The sequence below is a fragment of the Mesocricetus auratus genome, unplaced genomic scaffold (assembly GCF_017639785.1).
Source record: "Mesocricetus auratus isolate SY011 unplaced genomic scaffold, BCM_Maur_2.0 Super-Scaffold_100010, whole genome shotgun sequence".
NCBI lineage: Eukaryota > Metazoa > Chordata > Mammalia > Rodentia > Cricetidae > Mesocricetus > Mesocricetus auratus.
In genome coordinates, this window is record NW_024429194.1 from 6,558,301 (window position 1) to 6,581,038 (window position 22,738).

The window sequence follows — 22,738 nt, forward strand, 5'->3', positions numbered from 1 at the left end:
AGGCTGGCCCAGGCATCGTGAGATGCAGCAGCCCTAGAGTCAGCCCTATGTAAGTGTTGCCGCAACCATACTTCTGCATGGAGCCCTAGGAAACCTACTGGTTTAATGAGCTGGATTTGGGGAGAACACTCTCAGTCTGTGTTCCCTCTGGATCTGCTGCACACTGATATTTTCTGGGGCATCAAAGATGTTATTCCCACGTTGAACTTTTGGCTCAATGTCACCTCTGCACCTGGTGACAAGACCAGAGTCGTCCAGCTTCACGTTGCCCCCTGCATCAAGCTGGCTATTTGGGGTCTTCCATTGTCTGTGCACCATGTCACTGTCATGTCAGTCCTCAGTCCTGCAGGCTGCTTACCGTCTTATCAGCTGGAACAAGAAGCCTCAAGGGACACGTTCTGTAGCAAAATAAGAATATTTTGATGGACAAGAAATACATATGTGAATTGTTTACTGTTTCAAGTGTCGCCATCTCTGACACGATGGACCAAAGTCAATTCTCTATGTTGTCTACATCTCTTCTGCCCACTGGGGTGCATGTGAGGCAATGGTAGGCTAGTTTCACACAGCAAAGGGCACCTTGCCAATGGTAAATAGAATCGTGTATTGCAGTTTTAGAATCTTCTTTCTGGAGTGGCAGGAGTGAGGCTGCGGGGTCATTGTGCTCCTGTGCAGACTGGTCGTGGGGAAGCCCCGTGCAACAATTATTGGTCTCCGGAAATATGAAGGTGTCCCATAGGACACCAAAATAAGAGTGTTGCCCAAGTGGCAAGGACATTGTTCCTGGTAGTTTGCTGAATCTCATGCAAAGGACTGCCACATCAGAACATGCGGGAATTGGGGTCTTCCTCAGGACTCTAATCATGGGACAACAGAAGATGATGAAAAGCATGCGAATACTTCATAAAGACGTTTTCCCCTCATGACATGAACTCAGGCACATGCACATCTTAGAGCACACATCTGACAGGCCAAGGGTGGAATACTGGCTCTTGTTTTCAAGAGAAGAGCAGAAGAGAGGTGACTTGTGTAGCATGGGAAAATATGTGACGAGGGTCCCAATCTTGGCAGACGTCCTTCAGACCAGCCAATGATTCTGGGGAGCCTTTCAGGGAGAAAAACATCACCATGTTTTGAGTGTGTCTCCTGCTCTGATTCATAGGTGGTATTTATAATATGATCAAGGACAGAGAGCACATTACTAAGGTGCTGTGACCTAGGAAGGATTCACTTGGAATAGTCTGTGGACTTTGCTCACATTTGGTGAACCTTGGCATTTTCTGAATACCTTGTTGTGGTGACTTTTCTGATGTAGCTGGAAAGGGTAGTGTATGAGTGTTTTAAGCTGCCCAGAGACATGACCTGAAATTTCTTACATTCGTATTAGGATGTACTTCTGCAGAATGTAAATGATGTTCCCTAAGCAGGGGAGGTTCCCAATGTTCACACCTCAGAGAGCATCGTGCCCAGACTCCACCCATCTTTCCCTTCAAGTCCTTTGCTGAGAAAATGTTTGGGAACTTTGTACGCTCCGTTCCAGTGTCCAATTCTACCATTGGTCTTGTAACCAAAGTCAATGGCATTGACATTGCTATCTCCTTCCAAGGGTGTGGTTTATGCTACCATTTTTGCTGATGTTTGATGACGGTTATAATCTGTTTAGGTTGTTTCTGGGCCTCTTCTTCCTGCATCCATCAAACTCCTCTCCAGCATGTTCATTCATTAAGTCAAAAAAGATGTTATCATGATGTAGTTGTGGCCCTTGGAGTATCGTCATTTCTCACAAAGTGTGTCACAGATGCTTCTCTGTGCTTTCTAAGATAGGATCTGAGTGCTTGCTCAGTCCATGTGAGGCCACAGTAGTCTCCTTTTACAGAGTCAAGCACACACAACTGTAGTAAGAGCACAGCCTGACTTGTCCTGAGGCTCTCATGCTAACTACTGGCCTCAAAGTGAGGGGGAGGCTTGCTCCTCTTCTGACAGGTTCTGGCATAAGATCAACCCCCAAACTGTAAACTAAACCAACATAGGTACATATGAGTCCCTCATGTTGCAACAAAGAGAACCCGGGACTACAGAAATGGAAATTAATCCCAGCAACTGTCATGTATACATGATATTAATTTAACTCTCAGGACTCCACTATGGGAATTAAAATGGACCCCACACTGCTCATATTAATCCACAGTGGCTGTCATGACTTTTGTCCTCAAGGACCTTGCCCTTCCTGTGATAAAGGATCTACGAAGACATTAGAACAAGAATGCCCCTATAGGCTCATGTGTTTTAATACCTGGTCACTAGTTCATGGAACTGTCTGGGAAGGATCAGGAGGTGTATCTTTGTTGGAGCAGGTGTGTCACTAGGGGTGGGTTTCAGGATTCAATAGCCACAGCTTTTCCTAGTGATTCCCTCTCTGCCTCCTACTTGTGGGTCAAAGTGTGCCCTTAGCTACTCAACCTACCATGTCTTTGCTTTAACAACATGGACACTAATTCTGTAAAATGGGTGTCTCATGTATTAGCTTCATGCTCTGTCTTGGAATTCATTTTTTATTTCTTTATTTGAATTAGAAACAAGGTTGTTTCAAATGTCAATCCCAGCTCCCTCTCCCCCCTCCTCCCATGCCTTCCCCACTAACCTCCCATCCCCCCACCCAATACCCTCTCTGTTCCTCATGGTGGGTGAGCCCTCCATGGGAGATATCCAGAGTCTGTGATTTCATTCAGGGAAGGGCCTAGGCCCTCCTCCAAGAGTCCAGGGTGAAAAAGCATTCCTCATTGTTGGAAAAGCACCCAAAGTCCATTTGTGTGCCATGGATAAATACTGATCTACTACCAGAGGACTCATAGATTGCCTAGACATCTTCACTGACACCCACACTCACGGGTTCTGGATAAGTCCCAAGCTGGCCTCCCAGGCATCAGTGTGGAGTCCAAGAAATCCCCATGCCTGGTCAGCTGTAGCTTGGGTTAAACAAGCCTAGTCTTGACCACTTTGCTCATCAGCCCTCCTTCTCTGTAGCTGAGTTAAGGGAGTTCAGTTCAGTGTTCAGCTGGGGGTTTTTGTCTCTGCTTCCACCAGTCATTGAAGGTTCTAGGATGGCATATAAGGAAATATTTGAACTGATTATCAGGGAGGGGCATTTAAGGTAGTCTCTCCACTATTGCTTAGTTTTCCAGTTGGTGTCATCCTTGTAGATATCTGGAAATCTCACTAGTGCCAGATCTCTCTTAAAACCTCTAATGACTCCCTCTATTATGGTCTCTAGTCAGCATATCATCTCGAAGGAGCAGGTGTGTCACTAGGGGTCGGTTTCAGGATTCAATAGCCACAGCTTTTCCTAGCGATTCCCTAGGAAGGGAATCTCGAAGGGCAGAACAGCCTTTTCATCAGGACTGAGTGTTGGCACAAGGGCTTTTGCGTTAGATGGTGACAATGTACCACCCAGCCCATCTTGCATCAGCAACTCCACCTTCCATAGGCTTGACACGCCTTGGATGTCCATAAAGACTTGTGAGAGCATAGATGTCCAGATTGCTGTCCCAACTTGTGTCTCAATGACTGGATCAGGGTTCTAGAGTGACCCTGAGAAGGGATTGTCCTCTGGGTGATTGGAGGTAGAATGCATTGGAGGAAGGGAGAGAAAAAAGGCCAGCATTAGTGTCCCATGACAAAGGTATTGTATTGATCTTGGGATGCTGACCTTGAAGACATCCTCTTAGTATTTCTTGGCTCTTCATCGGATGCTCTGGATGGCTGTCACAGTGCCCCCTCTTGAGAATGGAGTCAGTGCCCCACATATAATTTCCCACACACACACATTTGTTTTTTCTCATTTTTCCAATGAAAAGGCACAGTCAATAACATAGGTAGGGTTTCTGTCTCAGAACCCCTTGAGAACAACAACACCCTATTGACAGGCAAGACCTGATTGTCTTCGCAGTCTCTTGAAGCACCCAAAGTTTTGAGGAGAAGATGCTGCTTCTGTGCCAGGATCCAGCCCAGATGGCAGGGTCATCTTCTCTACCAGTATGCTGTTGCCCACACATGGGGCTTCCGCAGTTCTAGAAAGGGGGACATGGCTACAAGTGGGGATCTCCCTCTGCTGGCAACATTGATGATGGGAGGAACTTTTGCCCAATTTCCGCCCTAATGGTGTCAGGTGCTGTTGTGAAGGCTGAGTGTGGAGGGAGCCAAATATGGGCTCACTGGATCTTGGTTTGGGGTGAGGTGCTGGTGATGTGTGAGGCTTAGCTTCAGGGTCCCCAGGCTTGCTTGAGGTGGTGTAGTGAACCTCAAGATCCTTGTATATGTGCTTTTTGATGATGAGGTATGTCCCCATCATTTCATGACATGCTTGATTATATAGGGATTCTGATGGCATTGGAATCAAACCCAAGGATAGAGTGCAGGTTTATTACGTCTGGATCCCGTAGCTATCATCTGGGATGTTGTCGTCACATCTCATGAGCCATAGATGTTGTTCAATATCTTTGATGGAGGGTATATTCTGTGCTGTGACCGTGAGCATTTGGGGAATTTATTTTTCAAGTTACCCAGAGACATAAGATGGGACCTCATAGCTCCCTCGAATGATATTCCCATATGTGTCTTTCGGGTTGCTTTCTTTGAAGGGGTGATGCCCAATGGTGATACAATGGAGCACCACACCCAGACTCCACAATCTGCCTTCTTCCCATCATAGCCTTCTCCCAGGATGATTTCTGGCGCATTGAAGATGTTTATACAGCATCTTCCCTGAAGCACAGTCCGAGCTTGATATCTTTTGGTAAGACAGAAGTTGGCCACCTTGATATTCCCCTCTCCATCAAGCAAGATGTTCTGTTTTTTCAAGTCTCTGTGTTTGAAGTCACGATCATGGCAATACCGGATGGCTGACAATAGAGGACCCAGTAGTCTCTGTGCCACTTTCTCCTGCAGGCTGCCACCTTTCTGGACAATCTCTGCCAGGTTCCTCCAGGTATGTACTCTGTGATAATGCATTTGTGAGATTGTGAGATTCAGAGTTATTATGATCTGAAATAGCTGAAGTTACTCGTATTTTTTTTTTGGTTTTTCGAGACAGGGTTTCTCTGTATTGTTTTGGAGGCTATTCTGTAGACGAGGCTAGCCTCGAACTCACAGAGATCTGCCTGCGTCTTCCTCCCGAGTACTGGGATTAAATGCGTGCGCCACCAACGCCCGGCCTACTTGGATGTTCTAAGGAGTGTAATGCTGCCATCTCTTCCACGATCATCGCAAGGCGTTCCTTTAGAGTTTCCATGGTCTTTATTGCCACCAGGATGCCTGTGAGGCAATGCCAAGGTAGTTTTATTGCCTTGTGTGCTGATTTTGCTGACATCAATGACTATTGAAATATATACAAAATTAACTGTTCTATTTTGAACTTTTAGTCTTATGCTGTGTGCCTTATGTGTCAATTTGCTGACTTCAGTGTACCTTGACATATATACAAAACTAATTTAATTTCTGTACATCCTCATGTTATGATTATAAAGTCTGATGCTTGCTTAGAGACATTACACTCAGTTTCAGCACTCTCCTGTGTCCAGTCTCTTTGTCACTCCCAGACTCTCTGCCCACCTGACTTCAGGATCCCTGATTCTCCCCCGGTTGAGGGTCCCCAACTGGGTCTGCCCTTGGCAGACATGTATCTGTACTCAGTGGTCTAGGGTTAATCTAAGGGTAAGCATCCCACTGGAAGGAGTCAAGATCCCCAAAAGGGTTGATTTGGCAGTGGTCCTTTAGGAACCTCGGAATAGATGGGCCTTAGTTATCAAAGTTGGGAAGAAGTCTGAAGAGGGACGATTCTTTGCATGGGTATTTCATTGTTTTCCTCAGTAGATCCCTCCACGGGTGAGCCAATCATAGCTAGAATTCAAGCGTGTAATCTGCACCTCAGGGGTGAAGCTTACATTTTCTCAGAGAAGAGGCCATGATCAAAAGGCATCCCTTACCACTTCCTTCCTTCCTGTACACAGAGCATCTCTCACCAACTTCTTCTTTTGCTGACTATACAAAGCCCAACTGGCACATAGCTTCTCTGGGGGACAAGACTTCACAGACTGAACATATCTTAAGAATATTCAGACCAGGACTGGGTAGGTTCGAATTTGGGAAACTTATAAGAAATTTCTGGTAGAACTTTTCCAAGTTCTATTATGGATGGGAGGGTAAGGGAATGTCAGGTGGAATCTTGTATGCCATTGTGTGCAGAGTGAGGCTTTTGCTGGAATCTTTAAGTTCTCTGCAATGCCAGGAACCCTACATAGTGCATTAGAAAAGTTTAATGTTGAGAGGAGGGGTAACTGGAAAGCAAAAAATGGAAGGACAGGGGTGGGAGCAACCTCTAAATTGTAACTATTTCCATGCATAAACAACGTGCAGTGTTATGGAATCTTAGTTTATGATGTGTTACTTTCATTTATGCCATGGAGATTCTGTCGAATGATGCAAAGTTGTTGTATTCTTTTATGTTGGATTTTTTTAACTCTGTAAGCTGTGTGAATCTGCCTGCCTAAAACACCTGATTGGTCTAACAAAGAGGTCAATGACAATAACCAGGCAGGAGAAAGGATAGGTGGGGTTGGCAGTCAGAGAGAAAAAACAGGAGGAGAAATCTAGGCTCCAGAGGACAAGGAGGAACAAGAAAAGGAGAGAGTAGTGTACCTCGGGGCCATCTGTCACCCAGCCAGCCGCTGTTTAAGTGTAGGAAGACACACAGAATAAAGAAATGTATAAAGCCTAGAGGCAAGAGACTGTTAGAAATGTGGCCATTTAAGTTAGAAACACTCTTTTTTTCTTTTCTTTTTTTAAATTTTAAATAGCTTGTTTACATGTCAATCCCAGTTCCCTCTCCCTCCCCTCCTCCCACACTCCCCCACCATCCCCCCATCCTCCCACCCTATTGCCAATTCCTTCCACATAGGTTTCTGTCTTCCTATCCATTCTGCTAGTCTGTGCCTTTTTATAGGCAAGTTGAGGCCGTTGACATTGAGGGATATCAATGACCATTGATTGATGATTCTTGTTTGTCCTTGATTTATTGGTAGTGAAGTTATTTTGTGTAGTTTCTCCTCCCTTTTTCTTTTGGTGTTATGTAGAGTGGGATTATATATTGCCTGTGTCTTTGTGAGTGTAGTTATCTTCCTGGGATCTAGGTTTTCATTCTAGCACTTTCTGTACAGCTAGATTCATGGACACATATTGTTTAAATCTGGCTTTGTCATAGAATATTCTGTTTTCTCCATCTATGGTAATTCGACTCACACAAAGCTAATACTGTTCATTGCTGAGTATAACTCAGTCTGTGTGTTTACCTGGTGGCTGGGTGGCTGGCCAGCAGGTGCAAAAACAAAACAATAAAAAAATACCAAGTATAATACATGTTGTTTTAATGTCTAATTATTCTGTCACCAGACTGCCTCAGCATACATGTTGGACACTGAAGTCACAGAGATTAAATAACTGCAGGCTTGGGACACAGCTCACTGGCACAGCCCTTGCCCAGCAGTAGCCCTGAGCTTCATCTCCAACAAGACGACTTTAGGGCAGTTCAGGAGGGGAAACTTTAGTTACTCCAAGAAGAAAATCATGGATTTAACCTGCCTGGATTTCAGGATCTTCACCAAGTATGTACTATGGGCTGTCTGTCATTCTGCTCAAAACACACACACACATGGAGTCACAAATTTACTTTGCCATACATTTGTTTACCCAGAACGTGACCCAAATGGCCTCTTCAGTGCCTGCTCCCTTTCACCTCAGCTCCCACTGCCATGGAAACTACCCCTCATGTTCTTTCCTTCTCACCGTCAGGTGGAAACCTGATTAATATTGCCTCTGTTTAAGACAGATCACTACACCATGTCCACGCTTGGTGTGGGAGAGAACCGAGCTGTTCCTCTCTGTAGTGTCTGCAAGAATTTCAGTATCCATGCACGTTCAGTGCTCTCTGCTGGAACACCAGCTGTCCCAGAGAAGGAACTCACAGATCCTGAGAATTGGTACGGGGAGCTTTGCGGCAGACAGAAATTCCACCTTTAGATGTGAGGCCTGGGGACAGAGGCTTCTTCTCTTCAGAAATGGGTCAAAGGGGTGAATTCTTCAAAGTTTCGTGACTGTATTCAGGCAACAACAGTACCACCGTTCTTAGTGAAGTATATCCATTATGAGTTATGCACTAATAACAGAGATGTGAATAAGGAAAGCAGGTTAAACCCAAGAAATGATCTCTAACCCACCGCATCTCTGTCTCTGCAGTCTCCCTCCTTTCCCTCCCCCCTCCTTCTCTTGTCCTCCCTTCCTTCCAACTTCCCCTTCTCTGCCCTTCTTCAAAACCTTGAGCTCTATTTTTTGGTTTTGTTCACCTGTCTCTTTCTTCACTGTAAGGGCCTCATTTAGGAATCTTAAGATAGTGAGGCTGTGAGGAAACTTAGCTATCTAAGTGGAGAAGATTCCTGTTAATTCAGGAAAATTTTCTATAGAGATTCATGAGTGTCCTTGGTAGGGACATGTAGGTGTGAGCAGGTCATAGCTAGACCGTCTCCCTCCACCCCCTCATCCCACCTCCCTCCCCTCCAGGTCCCCTCCTCCAACCCCCTAAGCCTCAGGACATGGTGTCCCATGCTCATGTCTCTCCTCCTCTATGTGAGGGAAAACCACCAGGTCACACAACTTCAGAATGACCATGACAATGCTGCTCATTCTTTCTCTCCCCCCCTCTCCGACCATTACATTCTTGAGAGCTGAGCCAACCCGTGCTTCTCCTATGTTCTCTGACGAATAATGTGACTCACCTCTGCCTGTGAGGCAGACGCCACTGTAGTGATTTCCTGTTTATGCTCTAACAAAGTCTGGATGAGGATCAGAGGACAGAGGTAGCCATTAGTTAACCAAAGCGGTCTGGAGGCCTGCACAGACAGACCGGAAGTGACATGTGACATGGCTGGTCATAGAGATGAGGTGATAAGTTGGGAGGAAACAAGAGTTCAGTCTCTTTTCAACTGTGACGTTGAGGGGGTGAGTTGTGACTGTGATTTTCTCCTTTATCTCTTTATCTTACAGTATTTAACCTTATATCTGACACTGGGCCTTTTTTTGACACCTACTATAACTAGTGGTACATATTGGGCCCCAACATGGAGCAAAAACCCAATAAAATCCCCTTGCCTGTGGTTTGCAGCCACTGGCACAGGCCAGAGCTCCATGAGGCGTTACTGCCAAAGTCAGCTCCCAGCTGGCTAGGTTCTTCTCTCTTTTTCCTACGCCACTTAGTAATTTTGGGATTCATGTTGCTGCTCCAGCCTCTCTGCAATAGAGTCCACTCTTCCCAAATCCAGAGGTGCCTGGTCTCCAAATGCCAGAGGACTTACCTTCCCTAGACCAGCTGGTTCTCCATTTAGGCAGCTCCCACCACTCACTGTTCTTGTGCACAATCCCATGTGCACTTTCTGATAGCTGGCTCTCTGTCTCTGTCTCTGTCTCTCTGTCTCTCTCTCTCTTTCTCACTCTGGCTCTCTCTCTCTCTGTGACTCTCCCTCTATCTGTGTCTCTCTGTCTCCCTCCCTCTCTCTATGTCTGTCTCTCTCTATGTCTCTCCCTCCCTCTCACTTGTCTGTCTCTCTCCTACTCTCTCCCTCTCTCTGTCTCCCTCCCTCCTTCTCCCCCCATGGATTGTGGGCTTTCCCTACACCCCTCCTCCTTGCAATGCCAGTATCAACTCAAGGCTACATGCTAGGAGCCTCAGCTGTCTCCAACACACTGTTCACCACCCGTGTGGTTCTATCACATGTGCTACAATACACAGCATCAGGCACCACAAGGAAGATTCCACCAGGACTGTGACAGCAACATAAAGCTGAAAAACTCCCCCTAAAGATCAGTTTTGAACCACAAACTAGTCAGGGCAATTTCAAGATACATAGCTGAGATGATCCAGCCTCACACACTTCTGTATCCAGGACTTTAGTACCCCACTTTTCAAATGGATTATTTAGTGTTTTGGTGACTAGCTATTGAGTTCTTGTAAATTTTGGAGATCAGCCTTCTGTCAGATGTGGGGATGGTGAAAATCTTTTCCCATTCTGTGGGCTTTTGTTTTGTCTTATTGACTGTCTCTTTTGCCTTGAAAAATCTTCTCAGTTTCAGGAGGTCACATTAATTAATCGTAGATCTCAGTGTCTGTGCTACTGGGGTTTCAGGAAGTGGTCTCCTGTACCATTTCATTCAAGGGTCCTTCCCACTTCAGTGTCGATGAATTTATGTTGAAGTCTGTGATCCATTTGGAATATCTATCTGCAATCTTCTACATGTCAGTATCCAGTTTTGGCAGTACCATTTGTTGAAGATGCTTTCTTTTTTCCACTGTACAATTTTACTTTCTTTGTCAAACATCAGGTGTTCCTGTGTGTGTGTGTTAATATCACAGTTTTCAATTCAATTCCTTTTGTCTACCTGTCTGTTTTTGTGCCAAAATACCAAGCTGTTTTCATTAATATAGCTCTATGGTAGAGCAAGAAGTCGGGGATGGTGATGCCTCCAGAAGTGCCTTTATTGTATAGAATTATTTTGGCTACAATGGGTCCTTTGTTTGGAGCTGTGGTGATATGCTTTCCCATGCTCACTATTTTCGTCTTTTCTGTTTCCCCAGGTTCCAGTGGCCAGTGTTCCACCCTTGGTTTCTTAGGCATCTGCTCTCAGATAAGCACCTGCCTGAGCACATGTCACGGGGGTGGGCCTCAGAATCTTTATGAAGTGACCCAATACTTTTCATTTTCTTCTATTGTCCCCGGGGATAGAGGCCACAGTTAGACCCCAATTCCCACGTGACCTGTCGTGGCAGTCCTTTGCATGAGATTCAGCAAACAACCAGGAACAATGTCCTTGCCACCTGGGAAACACTCTTATTTCATTATTTCGGTGACCTGTGGGACACATTCATAGCTACCGAGTCTTAATTGTTGGGTTGAGGTCTCTCCACCACCTGTCTGCACAGGAACACAAACACCATGTAGCCTCCCTCTTGCCACCCCAGAAAGAAGGGTCTGAAAATGCAATACAAGATTCTATTTACCATTGACATTGTTCCTTTTTCTCTGCGAACCTGGCCAATCAGCATCTCACATGCACCCCAGTGGCCATAAAAGTTGTAATCAACACAGAGAATTGTCATTGGTCCATCCGTTCATTGGTGACGCTTGAAATACTAAACAATCCACACATATTCCACTTTCAAGATTATTTCACTCGAGATAATTTGCTCCTAGTAGAAATTAGGGAGGAATCTGCAGGTGGGAGGGTTGCAAAATATTCAAGTAGTATTGTCCTTGGATAAGCAAAGCCACACAACACCCTGCTATACGCGGATGGCAACGTGAAACTGGAAGACTTTGCTCTCGATACCAGGTGTAAGGGTGGTGCTGGGCTGAAAGGGTGAAGTGGTAAAAAGACCTTCAATGTCCCAGAAAGTGTCAGTGTACCCCAGGTCGGTAGGTTTCCTAGAGCTCCTTGCAGAAGTATGGTTGCGGCATCACTTACACAGGGCTGACTCTAGGGCAGCTACATCTCACGATGCCTGGGCCAGCCTGGCTACACCTTAGAACAACTGTCTTCCTGGAGGTCTCTGGAAAACGGGACATCATGCCATGCAGGTCATTGTTGTGGTTCAGGGACAGCCCAGCTGGGTAGGACTGTTATTGCTTCTCCCCTCAAGAGCCTCCTTCTTGAAAGCTGGAAATGATCTGAGTCCGAAAGCTGGAAATGATCTGAGATCCTCAACTGCAAAGGCCAAGGACACATCACAGTGGTTTCAATTGTGAATAACTAAATATCGGCCTCTTAGCTCCATTGAGACAAAAGCTACTGAGGTGATCTCATAAGCTTTCTCTTGCTGTCATATACAACAAGACAGTGCAGGAACATTGTGCAGGAGGCTGTCTAATATGCAGTCCCATATTACAGAGTTAGTGTCTGTGTGGGTAGAGCAAACCATAGTGGGCTGAAGAGCTGATGACACACTTTAGTCCACAGGTGGAGACAGAGAAGGAATCTCTGGTAAAGGTTTGGTCTTTTGAATCCTCCAAACTCACCCCAAGTGACACACCTGTTCAAACAAGGACAGAATCCTTCTTCCTGATCAAAGAGTTCCATGAACTAGGGGCCAGGTTTTGAAGCATATTAGCCTATGGGGGCCATTCTTGTTCTAACCTATCCATTATCACAGGAAGGACAAAGGTCCTTGAGAGCAAAATCATGACAGCCACTGGAGTTTAATGTGAGCAGAAAGAGATCAATATTTGTTCACATGGAGGACTCCTGAATTTAAATTAAGAGTATGTATGTACGACAGTGGTTTGGGTTAGATTTTCATCCCTATACTCCAGGGGTTTTCATCCCTATACTCCAGGGAACTTGGTTTTGACAAAATAAGGGACTCAAATGTTCCTATATTGATTTAGTTCACAGTTCTGTGAGATTTTTGCCAGGACCTGACAGAGGAGGAGCAAGCCTCCAGCTCACTTTGAGAGCAGACTCTGGAGAAAGAGAGCTTTGGGACTAAGTAGGTGGTGCTTCTCATTAGAGTTCTGTGGACTTCACTCTGTAAAAGACTACTGAGCCCTCGCAGGGACACAGCATTAGACAGATCCTATCATAGAAGGCACGGAAAAGCACCTGTGCTACATTTTTGTCAGAAACGCCAATCTCCAAAGGTCACAGACACCAAATGCAGCCTGTTGGTTGCACATCATAATGGAATCTCTTATGAATTCATGACTGATAATGATGGGGAGAAATCTTGATGGATGCTGGAAGAAGAGGCCCAGAAACCATCTGAACAGATTATGACAGCCATCAATGCCACCAGAGAGCAAAGCCTAAACCAGCCATATGGATGCTGACAGCAATGTCAGGTCCCCTAGACCTAGGGTAGAGTTGGTCACTGGAACTGAGAATTCAATGTTCCCAAATCCTCTCTCAGATTAGGATATGAAGGTAAAGATTACCAGATTCTTAGCAGGATGCTCTCTGATGTGCAAGCAGGGCACCTTCCCTGCTCAGGGGACAGCATTCATATTCTGTAGCAACACATGCTAACCAGAGCATAAGATACTCCACGTCATGTCACTGGGCAGCCAAAATCATTCATTGACCACCCTTCCTATCCCATCACAGAAGTCATCACCACAAGGTATTCAGCAATCTCTCAGGAACAATGTCCACGCCTCCAGAGTGGCATACCCTTTTTTGGTGACCTGTGAGACACCTCATAGCTACTGAGTGTAATAGGTATTGGGTTGAGCATTCACCATGCTCCATTTGTACAGAGACACAGTGACCACCTAGCCTCATGGCCTGCCTCCCCCATTTACTCTTTGCCAAGGTGCATTTGGCTCTGTGAAATGGCCAATCCCTGCTTACCAGCAGGTGGCCATAAAAGTTACAGACTACAAAGAGATGTGCCTCTGTTCCATTGTGTCACATGTGGTCAATCAAACTACAACATCAAAACATCATTCAGCTGTTTCAGGTTCAAACGACCACAGATCATCTTACTTTGTGACAGAGCACGCCCTGTGAGGAAACTTGGTGGAACTTGTAATGGAAGGCTGTAGCCTGCAGGGAGCAGAGGTATAGAATATTCCAGCAGATAAAGTCAGCCATGAAGCCCATATGACCTTGGTTTTTAACTAAGAAATAAAGGCCCAAACATCGTGCTGCATGCACATGGAAAAGAGAAGATGGAGGACTATGGTCTGTCACCAGGTGTGGATGTGGCACTGATATAAAGCACCATGTGGTAAGAAGACCTTCAATGACCCAGAAATTGTCAGTGTACCCCAGACCCAGGAGAAACCACAAACTGAAGCATTGATTCTACCGAAACCCAGCTTGTTAAATCAGGAGGTTTACCTAATCTCCTGACCAAATTATGAGTCTGGCATCACCTACATTAGGGGTGACCCAAGGGACCTGCATCTCATGATGGCTGTCCCAGCCGTGGATTCTTCTTATAAAAGCTGCCTTCCTGGTGGTCTCTGGTAAACGGGATGTCTTTCCATGATGCACATTGTTCTGGTTCATGGCATCACAGCTCGGTAGGACTGTTTTTGGTCTTCTCATCAAGAGCCTCGTTCTCAAAAGCAGGAAATGAACTGAGATCTTCAACTGCAAAGTACACCACAGAATCATACTGAGTTAGACTTGTGAATAAGTAAATATGGGGCTCTTTGATACATCGAGACAAAAGATATTAAGGGGTTCCCTTAACCCCTCCCTTCCTATAATAAAATTCCATGAGAGATCCATTCATGGGACCAGGAAAACTAGGGCCTGTATCGGGGCCAACTTACAATACCTGGGGACTGCTACTGAGTCTCCACTCTCAGCAGGAACTAACCCACCTCAATTTTCCAGTCTTCTCCACCCAAGGGACCAAGTAAACTGGGGCCTATATCTCGGCACGTGTTCCAATGCCTGGGCTGTGCCACTGAGTCTCCCCATCCCGGCGAGAGCCAATGCACCCCAGCATTCTAGTCTCCTTCCACACCCATGGGACCCCGGCTAGAACCAGGAAGAGGAGAACTACCAAATTATTGGATTTACTTGCACCCACCAAAAGTGAAGCCTGATCCCCTAACCACCTGGCCAGGAAGAGGCTCCTTCTGCACATACTAGAAGAAGGGATGGGAAGGAGACAATACAAAAACACACTCAGCAACAGAAAAAAAATATGACACTTCCTGAGTCTAGAGTCTCTACAACAGCAAGATCTAACATTCCAATGTAAATGAAGCCAAAGAGAATGACCTTAAAAATAAATTCATGCAAATGATAGAGGCCCTCAAAGAAGATATGGAAAAATCCCTTAGTGCTGGAACAAAAAACACACCAAAAAATGCAAGCAATGGAAGAAAAAACAAATGAAAAATCCAAAAATTGCAAGAAATGAGGGAAAAGACGAAGCAAAAATTCCAAGAAACAATGCAAACAGTGCAAGGGTTGAAAGATGAAATAGAGACAATAAAAATAAAGTCTAAAAGAATGCTGGAAATGGAAAGGTTGGGCAAATGGTCAGATACTACAGATGCAAGCATAACCAACAGAATACAGGATATGTAAGACAGAATCTCGGGTTTTGAAGTACACTAGGAGAAATAGATACATCAACCAAAGAAAATATGAAGTCCAGTATATAACTAAAAAAAATATCCAAGAAGTATGGGATACCATGAAAAGATGAAACCTAAGAATAATAGGTTTAGAAGAAGGTGAATAAAACAACTATACAGACAAGAGAATTAAGAGTATATTGACACCAAGACCATGGGCTTCTGGCACAGGAAAAAGAAGAAATCACTGGAAGTTTTCTCACCTTCGCAGAACATCTGGGCTGTTACAAGAAGAGAAAATATAACTGAGTGATGTCCAGGCCTAAGGGGGCTGGGCTGGAGGAACTACACTGCTTGACAGCTGACACATAATGGACCGGAACCTCCCCTGTGGTCTACATGGCCATGTCACCTGTTGATGGTCCCCTGTGCCAGGAACTGCTACTGCTGGAGAGTGAGTTCACTCTGAGGTCACAAAGTGGGAACACCCACCATGACACCTGTGGCTTGTGAGGCTTTTCAATACAAAAATTAAATGTCATTGTACTTTCCACCCACAGTTCCCCCTACAACCCCACACCCCCATCATGTCCTCCCACCCCACCTCACATGCCCCAGCCCATGCCCAGTGTATGCTTCCTCACAGGTAAATGCTCCCATGAGGGGTCAACACAGCCTGGAACCATAGGTTAGGGCAGGGCCAGTCCTTTCTCCATGCATTAAGGTTGAGCCTGACATGCCATCGTGAGGAATGGGCTCCAAAAAGATAGCTCATGTACCAGGATTGTACCCTGGTCCTGCCGCCAGCGGACCCTCTGATAGTCCAAGATTCACAACTGTCTCCCACATACAGAAAGCCTACGTCAGTCCCCTGGAATCTCCACAGTTGTAGGTCTAGAGGTCATGAGTTTCCACGACCTTGGTTCAGCTGTCCCTGTAGATTTCTGCATCGTGATTTTAACCTCCCTTGCTCATGTGTTCCCTCCTCTCTGTCTGTGACTGGAGTCCCAGAGTCTGGAGCTTGTTTGTCATTCTGTCTGGTTCCATCCATTGCTGGATGAGGTGGATGCTGACAGTTGGGGTGTTCATCAATCTGACTACAGGTGTTAGGCCAGCTCAGGTGTCCTCTTGACTACTGCTCAGAGTCTTTCCCTGGGTCTTCCTTGTGGAGTCTTGGGAGTCAAACTAGCACCTAGTTTCCCCCTAAGCTCATAAGTATTAATATATCTCTTTCATTTTTATAGCAACTTTCTCCTCTCTGAGGACAATACAAGATTTGGAAAGAAATCAAAGCCAGGCTATTAACTTTCCTTGGGTTAGTGCCTCAGCCTGCATTGAGACTCTCTCCCATTGCATGAGCTCTGGCAGACACGTTAGTATCATAATCCCAATAATACACAGGGGAACGCCTTTGAAAAACCAAGAGGAAACCTAGAAGACATATTTACTTTTTGAAACCAATGCTACATCATGAATCTGGACATTGGGGCCCAGTTGATCATGGAGGAGCATCCCAGCCAATCATGGAACAGTGTCCCAGCCAGACATTAAAAGCACCCGCTGGGCACAAATTCAGAAGAGTGGTCAGCGGGGGATGTTGCCATGGGAACGGCATCCATATTGCCAAACCGATTTGACATGAATGTTCTCAGTGTGTGAGCTTATTTAATGAAGCAGATAGTAAAAATATTCAGGATCAAGTTAACTCTTACCTAGAGGTAGCATCTGTGTTATTCAATGGCTAAAAGTGTCAATACTCCCTCACTATTAAGTATGTCTCCTCCACAGAACAGTCAAATACTTTAACTGCCAAGCACAGGGGAGAATTTGGTCTGCCAGTTGGCAAGTCAGGGAGAAATGCTCCACCTGCCTACTCATATGGAAAAGAAAATGTCATCAATCACAGTGATGAAGAAGGATTTATTCCCCTGATGTGGACGTGGGATGTGGGATTTTGGCCACGGCACCCGGGAACACAGCTGTGGTAGAGTTTCTGCTTCAGAATGGAGCAGATCCCCAGCTTTCAGGAAAAGCCTAGAAAGTGCCCTGTCATTGGCCTGTACATGGGTATTGTCAAAGTCTGATTGCTGTGTAGTTGGTGTAAATGAGTATGAGGGAACAGAGGGAGGGACACCTTGGATCTGTGCCATCCATGGAAATCGTGTGACATGTGCAAAGACACCCTTAGGAAATCAAGTCGGCCTAACAATTTAAACACACACTGGGCAGATTTCCATGAACTTAGCTATAGCCTTGGGCTACAGAAGTCTCCAACGTGTTGATGAGTCACAGGTACTAATGCTACTTCAAAACATCATGGAGCCATGTGGCCTCAGAAAATGCCATCTGCCCTTCTCTAATGATAGCTTTAATACTTTTATAGATAATTCACTACTTTACAATAAAATTAATCCCAATTTTATAAAATAAATGTGTTTTTACCATATATTTAAAGTTATACATTAATGTCTTATGGCATTTAAAGTCATTTAAGACTTCATAGGGTAATCCTGCAACCTTCACATGCTAGGCATAGCACACAGATGCTGTACAAGGAGCACACACCACACACCCAGAAAAGACAGGAGAGGACACAAGAGGTGGAGAGGAGAGGAGAGAGAGGAGAGGAGAGCAGAGGAGAGGAGAGGAGAGGGACAGGAGAGGAGAGAAGGGGAGGAGAGACAAGTAAATAAATGAGACATTCACAAATAAGGTGAAATGCTCGATAAGTCGTCCTAGGCTCTCAAAGCTCAGGCCAAGGTTGGAGGGAACATACCTACCAAGATGGAGCTGAAATCCACTGACTCTGCTAAGTCCAGGCTGGTCCAGGCTAGTAGGAGGAGTGTGGACTGAAAGTCCTTAAGTGTTGGCGGAAGGACGGGCATCACAACTTGAGATGAGCCTGGCAGAGGTGGAAGGCGAAGAGAGCATTGGTCTGAGCTCAGCACAGTCCTCTAGGACACAGTCCATGTCAGGAAGCATCAGGCCGGGATACAGTGGGGACGTCCCAATGATGTCAGCTGAGTACAGACAGAGTCCGTTATTCTGGGGGTGACGCTGAGAGACAAGAGAGGACAGACTGCTTGGTGTCAGGTTTGAACCAAGTAAGGCAAAGAGGCTGAAGCCTCAGGTCATGGAGCTGAAAGTTTTCAGTGTTGGGACCCCTGGATTCTACTGGGGACAATGGTGCAGCTTATTCTGAACCGTACACTTGTGCAGCTGAGAGTGACCTGGGATTGGAGTCATCACTGAGGAATCTTCTAGAAGAGGGTCACCCTTGAGCAGTGCCAATTCCTACGCTTGTGCCCCAGAATGGGTGTGAGGGGGACTCTAGGGGAGCCCAGGCAAGCTCACTGAGGTGCACGCATTGATCACACTCTGCTCCTGGCCACACGGATAGGATGTGAGCAGCTGCTGGGCATTTGTGTCTCCAGCTCACTGGTATAATGGACTGTGTCCTGGAAGTGCAAGTCAGAATCACCAGAGGAAAGGAAACTACAACAGCTTTGTTCCAGGTAGTCACACTGGCAAAGCAGGACGGCAGGTGGCAGGTGTGTGATGGTTCTCTTATCCGACAACATCCTCTAGCTCTGACTCCCCAATCAGGCTCTGAGTCATGGGAGCACACGGCATGGCTGTCATTTGTAGACCTCCAGGTATAATGTAAGAATCCCCTATGGAGTTCTGGCTAGGAGCTGAAGATCTCTGTCCGTGAATGCCATCTGTCAGGTGACAAGAAGAGAAAGTTTTAGAGGCCCTGAGCACTCCTCCAGCAACAACCAGTCATGAGAGGAGAACAAACAAGGCTCTTCTTGCTGCCCTCACACCACCATTCCACTGAGAGAAGTCATTAGCTGTGCCTGGCAGAAGCCCAGGTGAAGAGCATGGATCCCCAGACTTCTCACCTTTAAGGAACAGCCATGGAGCTGAAAAGACTGGCCCTCATCCCCGGTGGCCCTTGGTCAAGTCCCATTTTCAGAGGAATTCTAAGTCTAGACACTGAACTGGATGTGACCCATGTCACTCTGAGCAGCGGCAGGCTCGCAAAGACATGGACCACACCCGTGTTTCCCTCCATACCACACATGGGAGTACTGGCGATTGTCACATAGAGATGGCGCCCTCCTGCCCTACAGACAGAGATTCCTAGCTCGCCATGGGTCATGTGCCCCGGGAGCTTCAAGGAGAACTGAGGGGATGGAAAACCATGGGACAAGAAGGACAGAGATTCCCAACCACCTTGAACATAAGCCAACTCATATCTTCATGACCATGACCCTGTCCAGATTCATTCTGAAGGATGATGTGGGAACAGACAAAGGAAGCATCGGCCAGGAAGTCAGTCACAGGGTCTTCACAAAGAGACGACTGTAGAGAGACTGCACAGATGGCTCCACATCAGAGGTCACTTCCATGTTCTTGGCTTAACAAGGCCTGCACATAGAGCGATTTGAACGATCTCTGCATGGCACACGAGGATCCCTCCGTACCTGTCAGTACATCTACTCATTCCTAGAACCACTGCTAGTTTGGGGCTGGGACAGAGGGAACCTGGAGCGTCATAGCCCTTCCCATCTTTCTGATCTGATCTTCCATTTCAGGACTGGACACTGTCTTTCTGGTCATCTGCTCCCTGTGGACATCTGCTCCACATTCCCCCATCGCCCTCTCCGGCACCTGCTCTCATCACAGTCTTTTGCTGTCTGCTGCTACTTGAGTTGCATGAGATATCAACTAGTTAGGTTGGAGCAGGATAGCTCCCATAGGAGGAATGCTGTGTTGCAGGATTTAATCCAGCTGCTGTAGAAGTGCAACTGAACATTATGTAGGACCCACACACACATTTGTTTTTTCTCATTTTTCCAATGAAAAGGCACAGTCAAGACATAGAGAAATGAAAGGCAAAGAAAGCGCTTACACTTTTTCTTACCACCTTGCCCAATTCCTCACTGGACTCTGCCTCCTGCCTCTTACACGGGAGCAAATCTGTTGGCGAACATGGAAGGTTCCGTTTCTGTCTCTGAACCCCTTGAGAAACAAATACACAATCTTGACAGTCAAGCCCTGATTCTCTTACACAGTCTCTTGACACAACCGAAGTTCTTAGGAGAAGATGCTGCTTCTGTATCAGGATCCAGCCCAGATGGCAGGGGCATCTTCTCTTCTGGTTTGCTGTTGCCCACACATGGGGCAGCCGCAGTTCTAGAGAGGGGGGCATGGCTATGAGTGGGGATCTCCCTCTGTGAGCAACATTGAGGATAGGAGGAACTTTTGCCCAATTTCTGCCCTAATGGTGTCAGGTGCTGTTGTGAAGGCTGAGTGTGGAGGGAGCCAAAGATGGGCTCACGGGATCCTCGATTGAGGCGAGGTGCTGGCGATGTGGGAGGCGTAGCTTCAGGATCCCCAGGCTTCCTGAGGCGTTTTATTGAATCTCGAGCTCCTTGTAAAGGTGCTTTGTGATGATAAGGAAGGCCCCATCATTTTATCATATGCTTGATTGTGTAGGGAATCTGTGATGGCACTGGCATCAAACCCAAGGACAGAGAGCACGTTTATTATGTCTTATCCGGGGGCTGTCATCTGGGATGTTTTTGTCACATCTCATGACCCATGGATGTTGTTAAATATCTTCGATGGAGGGCCCCTTTTGTGGGGCAACCGTGAGCATTTGGTGAATTTGGTTTCCAAGTTGCCCAGAGACATGAGATTGGACCTCATAGCTCCCTCGAATGATATTCCCATCAGTGTCTTTCGGGTTCCTTCCTTTGAAGGGGTGGTGCCCAATGGGGATACAATAGAGAACCACACCCAGACTCCACACATCTGCCTTCTTCCCATCGTAGCCTTCTCCCAGGACGAGTTCTGGCGCACTGAATAAGCTCCTACCGCATCTTCCCTGAAGCACAGCTTCGGGTTGGCATCTTTTGGTAAGACCGAAGTCGGCCATGTTGATATTCCCGTTTTTGTCAAGCAATATGTTTTGCGGTTTCAAGTCTCTGTGCATGATGTCCCAATCATGGCAATACCTGATGGCCGACACCAGCTCACCAACTAGTGTCGTGCCTTTTCTCCTGCAGCCTGCCGCCTTTCCAGAGGAGCTCTGCGAGGATTCTTCCAGGTGCCTACTCCGTGGTGATGTCTGTGTGATTCTGGGTTATTATGATCTGAAAAAGCTGAAGTATGTTGGGGTGTTTTAAGGATCATAATGCTGCCACCTCTGCCATGATCATCCAAAGGCATTCCTCTAGAATTTCCATGGTCTTTATTTCCACCAGGATGCCTGTGAGGCAATGCCGAGCTAGTTTTATGCGCCTGAATACACCTCGGCCGATGTTACCTTTAACTTTGTATTGCCTTGACAGGCTATCATTTTCGGGGAAGCATTCCATGAGGCCAGGTGGTCACAGGTGGTGTAGTCTCAAGTCATGCAAAACATCATCATTGGGTGTCCCAGTTAATAAACAGAAACAGTGCTTAGCTGCAGAATGGAGGATGCATCCCAGCAAAAGGAAAGAAGCCTCAAAATGCAAAAGAGCTCAGCAGAGTGTCCTCCTCGCTGGGTGCTGTGGGAGGCAGCGGTCAGGCAAAATAACCGACAGATCTGGGAAACAAGTCATTGAACTCAGAGATCTGAAGCCAAATGACATCCTGTTACAGGACCCAGGAGGAAGCCTGACTTGGAGTGCAGGCTTGTGCCCAAGAGAAGCTGGGGCCATTCTAGTCTTATTCTTGAGAGAAAGAGACAGAGATAGATAGATAGATAGATAGATAGATAGATAGATAGATAGATGGACGGAGGGAGGGAGGGAGAGAGGGAGAGAAAGAGAGAGAGAGAGAGAGAGAGAGAGAGAGAGAGAGAGAGAGAGCCTTATGGTTTCATCATATGTCATATGATGAATCTGAGGTGGACATCCAAACTCAGTGATTTTCTCTAGCTTTGGGGCATGGGAATCTATTTGTAGGGACCACTTTTCAGAAGCTGCAATGGAGGCCTCAAAGGATGTCAAATCTTTCCATCTCAGCTCCTCCCAAGTGGGAAGCTTCCTCCACTGAATGTTAACTATCCCGCCAAAGTGAAGCCCATAGTGGAACTGATGACAAATGCAAACCCTGATTTTCTTCTGGGGAAGGAGCAATCAAGGGTAGCACCACACCCCAGCCATCTTCTCTGACATAGTGACAATTCATGGAACTCAAGCATCTTGATGAAACATTGAGTTCCCTCAAGAAATGAATCTGACACCTGCTGGTCCAACACACATGCTAATGTCTTACTTCAAGAGTGCTGATAGCTGGGGAGATATTATCAACCAATTGCTAGCATGTGATGTGTTGCCATAGTGATGTGTAGCTATAGAGTCCTGCAGGGCTAAAGGAGCCATGGGGAATCCCAGGTTGTCCCGCGCTACCGTCTCGCCAGCAAGAACGACGCAGGACACTCGGATCCTTCTGCAGTAAAGCTTTAATACATCTTGAGAGATAGATGATCAGCTTCTGAAAGGGAGACCCCAAGCTAAGAAACCCAGCCCCTTATATAAGCCTAGGAGCTCCGAGTGAGATGTGTAGAGCCGGGATTGGTGGTTTGCTCATCACCCCAGATGACG

General features: G+C 46.3%; 1 pseudogene; it reads left to right on the top strand.

Annotated features, from left to right (window-relative positions):
• The first annotated feature begins 16,604 nt into the window (after positions 1–16,604).
• On the top strand, positions 16,605–21,281 carry LOC110343230 (annotated as a pseudogene).
• Positions 21,282–22,738: the final 1,457 nt, after the last annotated feature.